This window comes from Lampetra fluviatilis, chromosome 64 (assembly GCF_964198595.1).
Source record: "Lampetra fluviatilis chromosome 64, kcLamFluv1.1, whole genome shotgun sequence".
Classification (NCBI taxonomy): Eukaryota; Metazoa; Chordata; class Hyperoartia; order Petromyzontiformes; family Petromyzontidae; genus Lampetra; species Lampetra fluviatilis.
The window spans coordinates 1913845-1930657 of record NC_136338.1 but is presented as its reverse complement, the minus strand read 5'-3'; positions in this window follow the sequence as shown (position 1 = coordinate 1930657).

The following is a 16813-nucleotide window of genomic DNA, read 5'->3' as shown; positions in this document are numbered from 1 at the left end:
GATCCCTCGTTTATCGCGGTTAATGGGGACCGGAACCCCTCGCGATAGGTGAAAATCCGCGAAGTAGGATTGGCCCCCTAGGAATTTCCGTATATGTGTGTGTGGGTACCAGAATGTTTAAAATATGTATATTTATACTTCATATATATATTTTACTTAAATCTATTTAATTATAAAACCTTAATATTATACATTCACTCTCTCTCTCATACGATACGTATTATGGTGTTCTACACTCACCAATAACAGTAGTATCTTGAGACTTGACTCCAGTAATGACGACGACGACGATGACAGTGACGATGACAATGACGACGATGACAGACCTGTGCAGTTCGATGAATGTGATGATGAATGATGATGATGATGGTGTTACTGCACAGGTATAATGAGGCCTTTAAATCAGTTAGAAAAATCTGCGATGCACTGAGGCCGCGAAACTTGAACCGCGAAGTGGCGAGGGATTACTGTAGTGTCTACATTGTTTTATACAACTCCCTTAATGTATAACATGCCATATAAAATATAATTTCTTATACTCTGGAACAAATTATTTTCTTTCCTTTGATTTCTTATGGGATACGTCATTTTCGGTATAAGTCCTAGCCCTTCTGGAACGAGTTAACGACGTATACCAAGGTACCACTGAACTTAAAAATAAAGCTCCACCATTTACCTCTCTTGGCACAGTTCTGATTCCAGAACATTTGCTGCCTTCAAGGCGTCCATACGGTCATTCTCCAAGGCACACTCGTTTGCTTTCATTGCATTGAGTTCACTCTGAAATTAAATGACACCCAAGATGTTATGCTAGATGATGCAAATGGAATATTTCTGCACACAAAAGAGCATCTGCAGTGACGATAAATGACAATTATAGCACGTTTACAAATAACTTACTAGAAAATGTTGCTCAGGTTATTTTACGATAGATTTAAGAAACATTTGAAATACCTTGTTTTCGTTTATCAGTGTTTCCATGGCGGCTATCTGTTGTTTCATTTGACAGATGGTTTCTTGGAATGAAGCTCCCTCTTGTTTAAACATGTCTAAAGATTCCTTTACACAAGACACGACACGAAACCAATACCTCATATGATACTCCGAATGTATTTATTACACACGATGGGCGTAGCTCTCGAATACCGTCTGAACGTTTCGTTTCTCTCCCCCGTGCTCCCGAGCTTCTTGGGAGCTAAACGTCAAACGCTTTGCCAAACAACTTTGCGACACAACTCAAGAGCTGTACGAGCACAGCGACGGAGACCTACGCAGTGGCGCGCCTTCGTGTTTGATACATCGAAAAGCTTTTTTTTTTACACCTGATGAGGAGGCTTGTGTTGCCTCCAAAACGTCGTGATTTAATTTAGTTTTCATTTATTTTATTTTATTAATTGTTTTACCTAACCTACGTGACTTTACCGAAAAAACAAAAGAGTACAATTGTTTTTTGGTAACAAAAATGCGAGCCCAATACGGCAACGTTGCATAGCTTACTCAATCAGGTGACATCGTTGGCGGAAAACAATCCCAACGCAACTGAACCATTTCAGGGAAGTGGGGGGGAGGATAAATCGAAAGCATTTAATGTCGCCGCTCCCAAGTTTTGGAAAGGTCAAATGTGAATGCAATAGTACTATATAATTATTTTTTTAATGTAACCTGTGTTGATTTTAAGTTTTCGTAACTGCAAAGATTCATGCTCTTTGGTTCTTTCGGTAAAGTCACGTAGGTAAAAATTTAAAATAAATTAAATCACGACGTTTCAGGCGCAACATAAGCGTCCTTCTTCAGGTGGGGACAACTTAGCGAAAGCACACCTACGTGACTTTATGAAAAAACCAGAGTACCTGTGTAATTGGTAAGATAGAATGATCTGCTGATGTCTTCCAGCTAAACCACCCTTGAAAAAGAGCTTTTTGGCTCAACTTACGAACTTCAATTGTAACGTTGAATATTGTCTATTCTTGTGGCTGATATTGTGAAAACGACATTGAAATGTACTCACCAGTAATTGTTTATGTTTCGCGTTGTTATTATCACTTTCAATTTTCATATTATCTAAAAATAATAATAATAAAGTAATACGATTAATAAAGGATTATCAATAAATGTTGGACATGATGAAAATATCTAAAATACACGTTAATAATGTACAACTGATAGAGGTAAAATGTTGCACATGCGATAAATAATACACCCGCAATGGACATTTACACTTTTAAACGTTGCCTACCTATTTCTGCATTTTTTTCACGAATATTTGCTTCAAACCTGCTACGAATCTCAGCGTCTTCACTGCACCTGAAAAAACGTAACAAGACATCTGCCTCATTTAATTGTTCAAAAATGTATACGAAACGCAGCACACAATCAATGCAAGACGAAAATCCCCCGTGTAGCCTTCACAGACTGCTGGGTCAAGTGTTGTTTGCGAGCACCATTGTAGGCCAGCACGGTACACGGAGGGGTGGGTGGCCAGCACCACGCTAGACCGCCTTTGTCTCCCCAGTGGCGATGTTGACACACCACGCCAGGTACTCATTTGAGACTGAGTCGACCAAAGGGAGGCCCAGGACCGGTTCAGATAATCGTCACACAAACAGTGTTCGTGATGTGCGGCAGAGGCCAAATTAAACAATGCAGAAAGCTGCATCAGTGAACGAAATATACTGTATTTGTTTTGCTTCACAGATACAAAAGCAGTCAGATGTTCTACGGAATGTAGTGCCTTCTCCTTAGTAGCTCCCATTGTCTGAAATTTACAAACTTTAAAAATCGCGAATAACTTCATTGGGGGAAACACATAGAAATTGTCGCCCCCTACTGCCAAAATAATTGCAGAACCCTTCTAAAAATTCACACTGTGGGGCAGTGTTCTTCACTGCAAGGCCCGCGGGCCACTAGCGGCCCCTGATGGCCTTTAGTGCGGCCGCTGACATGCGGAGGCCGACAATACATAGATCTGAAAACACCTCCCCATCGTCGTGCTGCTGTCAAACCCAGTGGTTTCAAATGTGTGGCGGCCCTCACACTTTCGATGTCGTATTGGCGAACGTGCCCCCCACCCTCCGAACCCCTGAAAATTAGTGAAGAACACTGCTAGGGGGCTTTCCTTTGTCAACTTGCGTAGTACGTAATACTAGTGATGATATAATATCTAAGCACCCTACTTGCTGTGTTGTTCACCACTTGCCTCTGGCTGGCTGCTCTTGTCAACTCTTCATTTGCATTATGAAGGTTTTGCACAATTACGTGTAGGTCCTGATGTTCGTGTTGCAGCTTGTCATACAATTGTTGTAGCTCCATCGTGCTTGCGATGTACGCTCGCTCCTTCTCTGCAAAACTGCTCGCCATGTTTTGCATCTCAGCCTACAGCAGTAGCAGTGGCAGAAAATGCGTTTAGTCATCACTATTTCTGAAAGTTATATTCATTTATACCGTATGACGATTAAATCAATGAGGCAGATGAGCCGCTACATTTTTCAGATACAGTGAAAAGCTGAGATTTGCAAAAAGGCTAGAGAAAACCATTCAGGAAAAATATACAGAAATAGGTAGGCAGACAATCTTATATAAATATCGATGGATTTGTCACCTGTAGTGTGCTTTCAACTTCCTGACGTCGATTTATTTCAAGCTTGAGGGTATTAATTTCTTCCTGTGCTTGCTCAAGTAGTGTTTGAAAGTTACCTGTTAATTACGTAAAACAAACTAAATTGAGATCAACTTTAACGGTCAGATGTGTAGACATTTGCCTACCACACACATATTCAGGCTGTTGGCAAAAGCACACAATTTTAATGCACTCTCTTAGACCGGGAGCAGGTGGAGGGCTTCACTATTCTGGCAAATTGCCCGATGATGTTGGATTTAATTGCCAGCGAAACGTCGTGCTACTCAAATATTGTAAATGTTGTGGATTCACTCTTCAACACACCGGTGGGCTAAAGTAGTGAACTATTTGTGTTTTGTAAACGTGACACTTTTTTATGATTGGCCGTGTCTGGTGGTGGATGGTTGCGACACATTTATAAATATCGCGATCTAACCCAAAAACCTTTTTTTATGAGCATTCTCACACTTTATTTCTGTGAGTCGAACACAGTTTTCAATGAAATATTGCAGCTTTTGAGAGGTCGTTTTGAGTTCTTCATAATTTGACTCCAAAAGCTCAGATATTTCTTTGAGCTAAAAGGGAAAGACAGCACTGTATGTTGATAACTACTGAACAATACGATTGTATACACGAATCTATGAAATAACCTACTGCTAGGCAAGGCAAGTTTTCTGGTTTGCAAGTCATCATTTATTTCAAGTAAGTTTTGTTTATGAGAATGAAAATAACTTGAAAAATCAACATAAAGAGGTACACATGTGTACGTCCCATATATTGTGTTGAACAAATGCATTTAGGGCACTGAATACGTGTTAAAGTTACATTTTAAGCATTGTATTGTATTACAGACATTTGTAAATTGTAAAACCAATGTATTAACCACTGTACAGAATAGCAATAGTAGGCGTTAAAGGCAATACGTTTGGGATAGGAACATGAATAGATCCGTTTTTATTTGAAGGTGATCTTGCTCTTCAAAGGATATTTTATGATTGAGACAGGCATGTCTTTGTAGCTTAATTTCTTACATTTGAAATCAACAAAAATTATGAGCCTGAATTAGAACACACCCTTGGATTTGTGCTGTATATACATTAGTTTGTCAAATGTAATGCATGGGAATTTAATCCAATTTTTTACGTCTAATATGCATAAAAAATGTGAGCAAAAGCGATCAGCTCATGAATTCACACAAACCTGTCTTTCTTTAACTGTCAACTTGCTTATAAAGTCCCGCTGTGCTCTTCCCATTTCTTGCACAGCTGCTTCCACTACATACAACACACGTCGTATGTTCAACATAATAGGTGAGCGCATCAATATTTATCCAGTAAAACCACAACTGCCATTGATAATCATCGACAGTGCTCTATCAACTGCTCGATGAACGCCTCCCCAAGCTGCCGTCATCCCTCATGGCCTTGTGAAGCAACTAACGATCTTGCTGCTGCTGCACGCAAGCCGAATCCCATGGCTCCATCTCCGCTGTAGCCGTACTATTGTGTACCGGCCTCGACATCGACCACCATCCCTTCGAGCAATGTGTACCTGACCAAGCCCAACTTACTTTCCCCTGAACACTCAATGCTGCGTCTCGAATTTGCGTTCGGTCTCTGATATTTTTCAATGATGCTCATTTGTGCACTGTTTAGATTTCGTTTCATTTTCACTGTCGATGTGCAGATTTCTACCGCATGTCAAAGGAGGTTATAGTCAACGGTCGTTAAATTTTTTCTTCAGGTAAAATGCCATTTTTTATTTTCATGTTTCATTTTCAAAAAGTGCTCCAATTAATTTTGTATATGTAATAAAGGAGGCTGGAAAGTTAAAACTCAAAAAAACACAAGTTAAACAAAGTCATTAACAACAAGTGCACTCAACAAATGTTGAACAGACACAATTGGAAAATACATCAGATTATTTATTATCATAGGTGTCCAGGAATAAAATGGTGATGTGAAAATATGTAATTAAATATAGAAACGTTAATGCAACTCGTGTTTACACCACTTAAAAGTTTCGCACAGCTGGAATCAAGGGGCCATTTTCTCTACTGCCATCTCTTGTAATGCCACCTCACAGTCCAACGGGTTTGTATTTTACTGGTAGGAACCCCCTGGTTCCACCAGCCCACAGGGGATTATTGAGTCTGTCCGTCGTGCATCTAAAAATGGGAGGGGTGGGGCTGGGTGGAGAGGGGAGGGTGGGGAGGTGCTGGGTGGGGATGGTGGGGCTGGGTGGGGAGGGTGGGGCTGGGTGGGGGGTGGGGCTGGGTGGGGAGGGGCTGGTCACCCCGTGGTTCCCTTACAAAACTCAAAGTTTAACCTACTCACACTGGCTTGTGCCCGCCCTCAGTCGAGCATATTTGTGGAATACACCACGCCGCCGTTGACCTTGGCCATTGACCGAGCAACCCAACGTTCCTACCAGCTCCCTCTGCAGGAATGTGCTATTTACAGGCATGTACCACTGTGCCCAATGCAAACAAATATATGATGAATGACTGTTTCAGGACATTGGTGCTCTATATATTTAACAAAACCTTCTTATTACGGAGCTATGCATTGTGTCAGCCACCCTGCACAAGACTTACCTTTGTCCAACGCAATGTTCTTGTCATTTTGAGACTTTAAATTTAAATCACTCAAAGTCACTGCAAGTATCTTTAAAAGAAGATGACACCAGGGTTTAAGCATTAATGTGAAATATTAATGTGTATATGTTTATACTATAATATTCAAGAAATATAATTAAATAAAAACAAAATACATTTTATACATTTACCTTAATTTCTTCTTTCAGTAACAAATCAGCATATTCTATGCTTTCCATTTCTGCTTCAGCTGTGAATATCATACGGACAGGACCCACATAAGCCAGTGCCAAACAAGTTCAATCACTAAACGTTACAGCGTCAATGTTAAATGGTCGGCAAATGTTGAGAATGTACCTCTCTTTAATATTTGTTGCACTGTACCGATCTGGCCCTGCACATTGTCACGCATTTCCCTGGTGCCACGGATTCTTATGGACACAAGCATATTGCAAGGACAGCGGTCAGAAAACCTTAGTAGAAAAATATCCACCATTTAAGACAAAAGTGCATTGCAGAGAGGATGTTGGTGTAATCAGGAAGTTGCTCGTTTGATCTGCTGGCGTGACATCTGTCCACCCAGTAGTCCACTGGACATCTCTGAAATCTACTGGACATTTGTTAAAAAAAGAGCTTCATCGATTATCGGGTTTCTCCAGGATAAATAAAGGTTCTGATTCTGTATACATGCGTACACCACGTTAAGTCGATGTGGCGAGATAAAGTGTGGCTACTCCCACCGCTTCCAAGACGTCTGGTGAGCATGGCAATGTCGGCTAAAACACCATCTAGAGGGGCTTTCTAGAGCTCCATCTAGTAAGGGTCCTTTCTGCGAGCAGTGGTGTGAGCAAGGAATTGCAGGGCTGCATCTTGACCTTTTTTTCACAATGTGTACGAATGTGATTGTGTGAGCACTGAGTTGTGGATTTGATGCCATGCCAAGCGTAATATGAGAGTGCTTGTAAACATTCAGACACAATCTATCACTTTCATGTCAGCTGCAATTTCGCACAACGCATGCTATTCGCCCGTACACAAGTCTGTGGTCATTTGATAGTCACAACAACTAAAATACACCGATTTTTTTTTTACACAACACTTTTTTTATTGGGTGAATACTTTATATAATGGTAGATTGTGACGTATGACCTTAAAACGTGCGCTCCCTTCGTGAACACAATTGTGTTGCACTAACGTAAGTTTAGGAACCTAAACAGAAGACTAAGCGAAAATTCAAGGAAAATAAAGACTTCTTACTTCTCTATTAATTCTTGTTTGATTTTAATCATGTCTTGAAGTTTAACGCTGAGGTTTTCATTTTCAAACTAAAAGGAAACACAACACACACTTCGCTGAGATGACACATACCGTTTCAACATCTGACACACACACTGATAATAACTTCGATTTAAAGCTTTCGTGACTGCAGGGATTCATCTTCTTGGTTCTTTCGGTAAAGTCACGTAGAAGGGAAATAATAAAATAATAAAAATAAAACATAATAAAATAATTCTCACGACGTTTCGGCCACAACGCAAGCAGCCATCCTCAGGTGAAGAACAGGTCTGTTGGAAAGACAGGGTCTGAATGGCCGAAACGTCGTGAGAATTATTTTATTATTTCCCTTCTACGTGACTTTACCGAAAGAACCAAGAAGACTGATAATAATGTTTAGTTTCATATAGCATCGTCAATCATGCAAAAACAGCAATCGCTGAGGAACCACAGACATGAATCTTATTACTGCACAGTTGAATCTGCAAACAGATCAGAAGCACCTTTAAATGATTGTCTTGGCAACGAAGTGTTTCTCTATTTTAGCTAACAATGACGATGAGCAGACAAAATTAGCATGCAAAATGATGACTATGGGGAATCCACACAAAAACCTAATCGTGATTATAACCAGACGAAATTAACAAGTCTGAACAAATATGCAGACTAAGATAATCTAGTAACGTAATTTGAGTTACCACTGCACCTCCTATTGGCTACGTAGGGTGCGAATGAAGTTCAACATACATACAGTGCACTGAGGAAAACCAAACCTGATAATTGGCTACATGTGTACATAAAACGATTAAGTTCACCGATTAACTGACAATAATAATATCTGGGTGGGAGAAATTACGAGCCCCTCACACCAGCATGTAATATGAGTGTTTCACTGCTTTAGTAAATCAACAAGACTAAGAGATGACCGCATGCAATACACAAATACTCAATTGAAACTCTACAAGTTGTTGTCAACGAGATTTAAGGCTGTAACTAAAATGAACATCGTGAATCAATACTTAACGACATTCATACTGGTAGGAACCTCCTGGTTACACCAACCCACAGGGGATTAGTCTGTCCGTCCGTCGTGCATCCAAAAATGGGAGGGGTGGGGCTAGGTGGAGAGGGTAGGGTGGGGAGGGGAGGGTGGGGAGGGGCTAGGTGGGGAGGGTGGGGCTGAGTGGGGAGGGGCTGGTCACCCCGTGGTGCCCTTATAAAACTCAACGTTTAACCTACTCACGCCGGCTTGTGCCCGCCCTCACAGTCGGCCATATTTGCGGAATACACCACGCCGCCGTTGACCCTGGCCATTGACCGAGCAACCCAACGTTCCTACCAGCTCCCTCCGCAGGAATGTGTTTATGGCGGTTGGGATTTAGAATTTAATATCTCAACAATTAAAGGTTTCTGAAAATTCTCGCCGGATGAAAATACCGCGGGTGGAGAGGCATCATCCTGCTGAGATCGTTTCTTACCCATAATCGTTTAGCGCCGGTGTTTCTCAATTTTTTTTGGCCCACAAACCACTCAGCCAATGCAAACATTTCCATGGACCAACCCAGTCCCCCCACCCCTAGTGACAAAATGCATTCATATTCTTGGTTCTTTCGGTAAAGTCACGTAGAAGAGAAATAATAAAACAATAGAAATATAAAACAATAACAATTCTCACGACGTTTCGACTGCAACACAAGCAATCATCATCAGGTGTGAAATCCACAGCAAGAAATTTTTCTTGCAGTCACGAAAGCTTTAAATAAAAAGAATGCATTCACTTATCTCTAAGCAACAGTAATACAAAATGACTCATTACACAGAATGCAAACACGCAGCTATAAAGTTTTTCTAGGGGGCGCAATTCGACCTCAGGTTAAAGTAGTTTACCTCAATAATTTTTTTAATAAAATATCATGACTTTCACCATTGGAACATCATTTGCCAGTAACAAAAATATGATAATTGTTTTTTTACCCTTTTATCCAGATGACGCCAAAAGGCATACACATCTGGTCCAACACCATGTGAGACTAGGCTCTAAAGAAAGCTGTCTCGGGTGTGGACCAATCAATTTGAAGGACAGTGCATACATTCTCAGAGTTATGTTTTTTTTATTTGCATTCCGACTGCAGGTATTGTGGTCAATGCAAACATGACTCCTTGCAAAAAAGGTGTCAGTTTTGTTGCCAGATAAAAGGGTAAAAAACCAATTATCATCATAACTTTCATTTAAAAGAATAATAAACATTGTAATCACTGTCCGGATCAGCCTGCATTTCAATCACAGCCCCGCGGACCATCTGGAGGAGCGTGGTGGAGCACCGGTGATACCGGGGGGGGAAGGGGGGTACCACACTCTGACAACCACTGCTTTAGATGAATGACCACGGCTGCTGCTGCTTACCTGTATTTCTAGAATTGTATTCCGCAGGGCGTCGATTGTCTCCTGGGCCTCTCTCAAAGCCTTATCCTTTTCGTTGAACACACACTCAACTCTAACTTTCCATATGATCACCTTGTCAATTTCCAAGCACAGAGACCTGTAGATTTGTGACACGCTTTTATGCTATGAAGAAAAAAAAAACACGACACATGATATGAGGAGCGTGTATCCGTAGTATCACGAATAAATCAGATTTTTTTTTTTGCTGCAGATGACTGATTACACTGGTAAAAAAAAAAAATTCTGGCCTGGACTTTTGCAGCTGTTTTAGACTCATTTCAGGGTGCTGATTCCAAATCTGATCTCAGATTTACTCTATCACATCTCATTTTATGCTATCGGCATACCCCATTTTCATTGATTTTATCCGAAATTAACTCCGTCACTTATGATTGCAACTTGTTGCGAGTCAGTGACTGCTTTAGTGTTAAAATATGGTGCTGTATTTTTAGGATAGTGTGTTTATAATCTAATTTTATTTAGATATCCACATTTATTTAATATTTTTCTTATGCAGTTTTTATTGAAAATGCAATATTTGATATCTCAAAAACCTGATGTGATAGACAAAAACTGATGCCAGATTTGGAATCAACACCCCAAAACTACCTTAAAACCGTTGGAATACCTTATGCCAGAAAAAGTGTGTTGACCAGTGTTATTATTCATAATAAAGGGTTCTGGGTTAGCTCGCGTAAGTATGTGTTATTACCCTCCACCACTGGGCCCATCCAGTAAGGCTTGTCACGTAAACAAAATGCGTCAATTAATTACGACTTCAGCCCACCGGTGTGTTGGAGAGTAAATCCACAACATTTACACATTTATACTTACGCGATCTAACCCAAAAACAATTATTATGATTAATATTGGTCGCGAAAGCCTACGTGTTAAACTGATTATTTCTCCATTTCAACCGAATAATCGATCAAGTCATAGAAAACACAAATACAAGTTTGATTAACTTTCCTTAAAAAGTCAAGTGCTGTGAACAAAAAAAGGTCAAGGTGCAGATCTGCAATTACTTGCTCATATCACTGCTGGCAGAAGGGCCTCCACTAGAGGGAGCTCGATAAACCCTCAGTAGAGGCTTACTCTTCCACGCTGCGCCAGACGTCTTGGAAGAGATGACAGTACCCACACTTTACCCCACCACATACGGCCTGCCATTTAACTGTGGTGTACCAATATATACTGGAGAGTGGACAGAGGGGGGACATTTTCGACATGTGCCTATTAAACCTGCCACGCCTGGAGATGACGACTTGTGGATTGCAAGTCCAGCGTGCTAACCATTACACCATGGCAGCAACCCCAAGCTTCATGGAACTAAAGACATTTGTTTTTTCTTAGCATGACTGTATTATTAATCTGAAATAACGATGCACATTTTTGGGCATGTTTAAATGTGTTGAGTGTGTCGTCTTGCCTCTTGCCCATCAAACAGCAGCGTGCTCTTCTGAGGTTGATGCTGTTCAGTGTTTTTTGCTGGAGCTACGAACAAAATTGAGCACAATTAAGTAAAGTACATCGTTCATAATAACACTGCACGAGATGTACATTGTACACGTTTACACATATTGTCTTTTAGAACTTTCAAACTGAGGTTTAGTGCTCAGCTCCGCCGGAGTGTCTGTCTGTAATGAGAGGATATGATGAATATCATAAATATGAATACATCTTCAGTCAAATGGTGTTTTGATATAAGGGACTTGCCCTGTAGTAAATCGGCGAACTGATCAAAAGTTTATTTCAGTACTTGGCGAACCAAAGGGCAGCGTAAAGAGAACCCATAAACTAAACGAATCGAAACTTTTTATTGTACCACGTAAGAGCCCACTCAGCTATGTAGCTCTTTTTCAGAAACGACCAGGCCACATGGTTTATCACGTGTAAAGTTATATCAGCCAAATTACTCTTCAACACGTTTCTAAATGTGGAGGTAAAAACCGCAGGACACGGAGCAAAATCCACACTACCGTGGCGAGAACATGCAAACTTTCAAACATACAGGCGTCAGGGTCGGGATCGAACCCATGCCCTTCTGCATACCAGGCGAGGTAGTTAACATCTCGCCACCGCGGCCTGTTTGCCCGACCGGCCGAGGCAAGCACACCTTGGCTGAGCCGCTTTTCGAGCGTTCCTGGGGCAAGTGCTACCATCATTATTGTCAATAACGAAACCAAGCACCGTACCGTACTTCTGACGTCAAACGCCGGTTGAAAAGCACTGCAGAATTTGTGCTCAGGATGTGGACATCAAAGGAGTGGGATCTCTTTAAGAAAAAATAGTAGCGCAATTGGTTTACAGATCAGACCAGACGATACAGGGCTATGAGCTACAGATGAAACGAATACCTTGACCTTGCCAGTGTCCCTTGACCACGACCCAGTTGACTGACCTTGCAATAGTGTCCTCTGAGCTTGACCTTGCTGAACTTGCCCAGTTTTACCCCTGCCCTGTCCGGGTTTATCCCTTCCACGACTCATTTGACCTTTTCCTCGTTGACCCCAAGCGTGACCCGATGGCTCCTGGACTTTGCCCTGTGGACCGTAAAATCGTCTTGGCTGACTCAGGGCCTTATTAGGTTGACCTCGGCCTTGCCCTAGCAGACCATGGGCGTGACCTGGCAGTCTCTGACCCTGCTCGGGTTGACGTTGACCCTGTTTTGGCTGAGTCTGACCTCGGTCCAATTGTGTTTTTTTTGTTCTGTCGTGATATTGTCCCTGCCCTGGCTGAATATAACCTTTAATTGCCTCTCTGTGGCCTTCTCTCAGCTTACCCTGCCCGGTTTGACCCCAACCTTGCTCTGGCTGTCTACGGCCTCGGCTCAACTGCCCATGGCCTTGCCTGAGTTGGCTACGACCTTTTCCTGGCTGACTCTGGCCACGGGTTGATGGCCTTTGGCCCTGCAAAGATTGGCGGTGGCCTTGTTCTGGCATCCCCTTATTATCGGAGCCAATGCCTAAGATGCTTTGTATATCGAAGGCTTGGAGTGGGGAAAAATTGCTGGCTAAATTTATGCTGAAGAATTCATTATCGTTCCCCTCCATTCCTGTATGACACACAAAGACCGTACGTGCACACACACACAAAATGTGGAATTTATTAAGACAGTACTACTGCATAGCAATCCAGAGTTCACGAGCGTGATCTGTTGGCAAGTTTAAAAAATACGCTGCCAAGCTTAGCAGTGTTCATTAGGACGCTGTCTTTCCGACAGCCCTGTTCTTCACCTGAGGACGGCTGCTTGCGTTGTGGCCGAAACGTCGTGAGAATTTTATCTTATGTTTTATTTTCAGTATTTTATTATTTCCCTTCTACGTGACTTTACCGAAAGAACCAAGAACAAGTTTAATTGGGTATGATTTTTTTTTATTCACAACCGCCTTCCATGTACACAGGAGCGTACATGGAAGTGGGGGCACTAGGGTTCAATCTTAATTTAGGAGCTTTCGTGACTGCAGGAATTATTCTTTGGTTCTTTTCGGTTAAGTCACGTCTAAAAATAAAATAATAAATTAAACCTGATGATGATTGCTTGTGTTGCAATCGAAACGTCGTAATATGTTATTTTAATTTATTATTTTATTTTTAGACGTGACTTAACCGAAAAGAACCAAAGAATAGGCACTAGGGTTGTTGCTGCATTTTTTTTTATTTTCAAAATACGAATACGATACGTTTATCACATCTCATCGAAGCCCACGGGAACAGAATTTCACATATTTGCCAGTTACACCACAAAATAACAAAGATTTCGATTTAAAGCTTTCGTGACTGCAGGGATTCATATTCTTGGTTCTTTCGGTAAAGTCACGTAGAAGGGAAATAATCAAATAATATAAATAAAACAAAAAATAACATTTTCACGACGTTTCGGCCACAACGCAAGCAGCCATCCTCAGGTCTCTTTCCGACAGCTGTTTCTTCACCTGAGGACGGCTGCTTGCGTTGTGGCCGAAACGTCGTGAGAATTTTATTGTTTTATTTCTATTACTTTATTATTTCCCTTCTAAGTGACTTTACCGACAGCTGTTTCTTCACCTGAGGACGTCTGCGTGTGTTGTGGCCGTAACGCCGTGAGAATGTTATTTTTATTATTTTATTATTTCCCTTCCACGTGACTTTACCGACAGCTCTGTTTCTTCACCTGGGGACGGCTGCTTGCGTTGTGGCCGAAACGTCGTGAGAAATTGTTTTTTAATTTTTTCCCTTCTACGTGACTTTACCGAAAGAACCAAACATAATAACAAAGATCCCCCGTGTAGCCTTAACAGACTGTAGGGGCAAGTGCTGTTAGCGAGCACCTATGAAGGCCAGCACAGCACACGTGGGGGCGGAGGGCCAACACCACGCCCGGCCGCCTTTGTCTCCCCAGTGGCCATATTTACACACCGCACCAGGTACTCATTTGAGGCTGAGTCGACCTGGGGGAGGGTGGCCGTGAAAACCGCGACGCAACACAACTTATAATTAAACTACGAAATTAAGTATTACCACAGCCGAAACCAGTTAATTACTACAGGAAAAAAAAGTTTGTAAATCAGTCGTGTAACTGGTGTCATCGCCTAGAGTATTCATATTTTGAAGAGCTATAATTATGATTTTAAGCCGTGGTAAAATATAAAAATACATAAAAGAGTGGTCATCGTAAGGTGACTTCTGCGATTGTGGCCTGAAGAAGGGTCATTGCCCGAAACGTCGCCTTGTGTTATTTCCCTTTCAAGGCAGCAATTGCCACTGCCACGTGTATTAGTCAATTACATTAAGTGCATTTGCAGGGTAACGTTAATAATTACATAAAGTATAATACGTGGGCATTTAATTAAACAAATATTTTTTTATAACGAAATCTTCGCTTTCGTAAAGTAAATATTTACTTTTTTTTGCCCTAAAAATGTCAATTACTTGATACGGCACATTCATTTTCAACACGATAGAATGTACCTTTACTTTTACGAACAATTAAAAGTACTTACAATAATAATTAACCTCAATAACTTTTTACGTATTGGCATTGTACCGTTAAGCCACGTTACTTAGGGGGTAAACGTTTAACGTGCTACATGTAAAGTTTGCACACAATTACCCTATTCTTTATAATTCATATAATTGTATTTTTTATGATAAATGAAAAAGAAAACATTGATCATTACCTGAGGTAAATGAAAATAAACTCAACGCGCGGGAAAAATAAAAGGAAACCGTTACACTCGCGCGCCACGAATCGATTCTTTAAATCGAGCATAGGAATCGAAAGCTGTAGATTCCTATAGAATCGCCCTATTCCTGTTTAATCGATACCACAAACGCTCACCGCATATCGATTTTCGCCAGTCCTGTACCAATATGCTATAAAGTATCGATTTTCGTACTCTTAGGTTTTTTCGTTAAAGTCACGTAGGTAAAAAAATAATAATAGTATTATTTATTTTATTTAAAAGATATATTATTTATTTTATTATTATTATTATTATTTTACCTACGTGACTTTACCGAAAAAACCTAAAAGTATGAATCCTTGCAGTCACAAAAGCTTTAAATCTAGAATTATCGATTTTCGGTTTGGCTAATTGTGTGTGCTTGTGCGCCAATGCAAACGCAGCGCCACCAAATCAAGTTTAGTTGTAGCAAGGCCGTAGCCATGGAGTCAACATTGGGGGTCACCAAATCTTCCAGGGTGTCTGGGGGTACCAACCCAGAAAAATAAATCAAAATTTGAAAACTAATTTCCTGCCTAAAATATTTAAAAATTCACTAACACATGGGATGGACTTTTTATTTATTTTTTACAATGTCTAATAGTGTATTGGAATACATTGCTCTGTTTTTACTTTTTTACCATTTCTTGTTTCATTGTATGTAATGGCAGAGATTAGGGATTAATAAAGTATAAGCATAACCACAATCATATAAACATAAATCGATGCATTGATTTAAATGAAGACAAGTCCAGATATTGTGGCCAAGGTTGAGCAAATTTTTTTATCTACAGAACATAGCAATGTTTTTAATAGCAATATTTGAATATTGGGGGATGTGTGGATGCCCCCCCCCCCCCCCCCCAATATATGATAATTACGGCCTTGAGTTGTAGTGTAGTAGGCACCATATAAACCTGATAGGCTCAGTGATGACCTCACCGTCTTGACAATTCTGCTAAATCGCCTGAAGCTGATTGTCGTTGTTGTAATCACCAGCGAAACGCCACAGTACTCGGAATTTTAAATGTTTGGAGTGGGTTTTACTCTCCAACGCACAATCGGTGTGCTGAACTAGTAACGAGTTGACACTTTATGTTTACGTGACAAACCTTACTAATTGGCTGTGTCGGATGGTGGCGGGTTTAACGACACATTAACTCAATCTAACCTAAAAAGCGTCATCATAGACCGGGAAATTTCGAAGTTCGGATTTTTTTTCAAACAAATTTACAGATTAGTTTTTTTCTCTCTTTCAGATTTTAGAATTGTACGTGATGCGTCAATTGTACGTATCTTTGCACTGAAAGAAAATTAACCCGTAAAAACAAAGTTTTTCACTATAAATCCTTTATATGCGTGGCATCGGTTTTATTTTATTATTCATTTCTGTTTTTCTTGAGTAAGAGTTTAATTTTTATCAAATTGGTATTTTAAATTAAATATGAAATTACTTTTTTCCTAAAAAGTGGAAAATTTTGGAAAAAAAATTTCACGAAAATAAATTGTCACGCACAACGAGTCTGTGCAAAATGTCAGCTCGATTGGATCACGGGAAGTGGGTTAAAAAACGACCGAAAGATTTGCACGGTCGTAAGCGCGCAAGCAAGCAAGCAAGTGAACTTAATATAAAGGATTTAAAAAGTAACGTCATCTGTTGCCGTGTGACACACGACGAT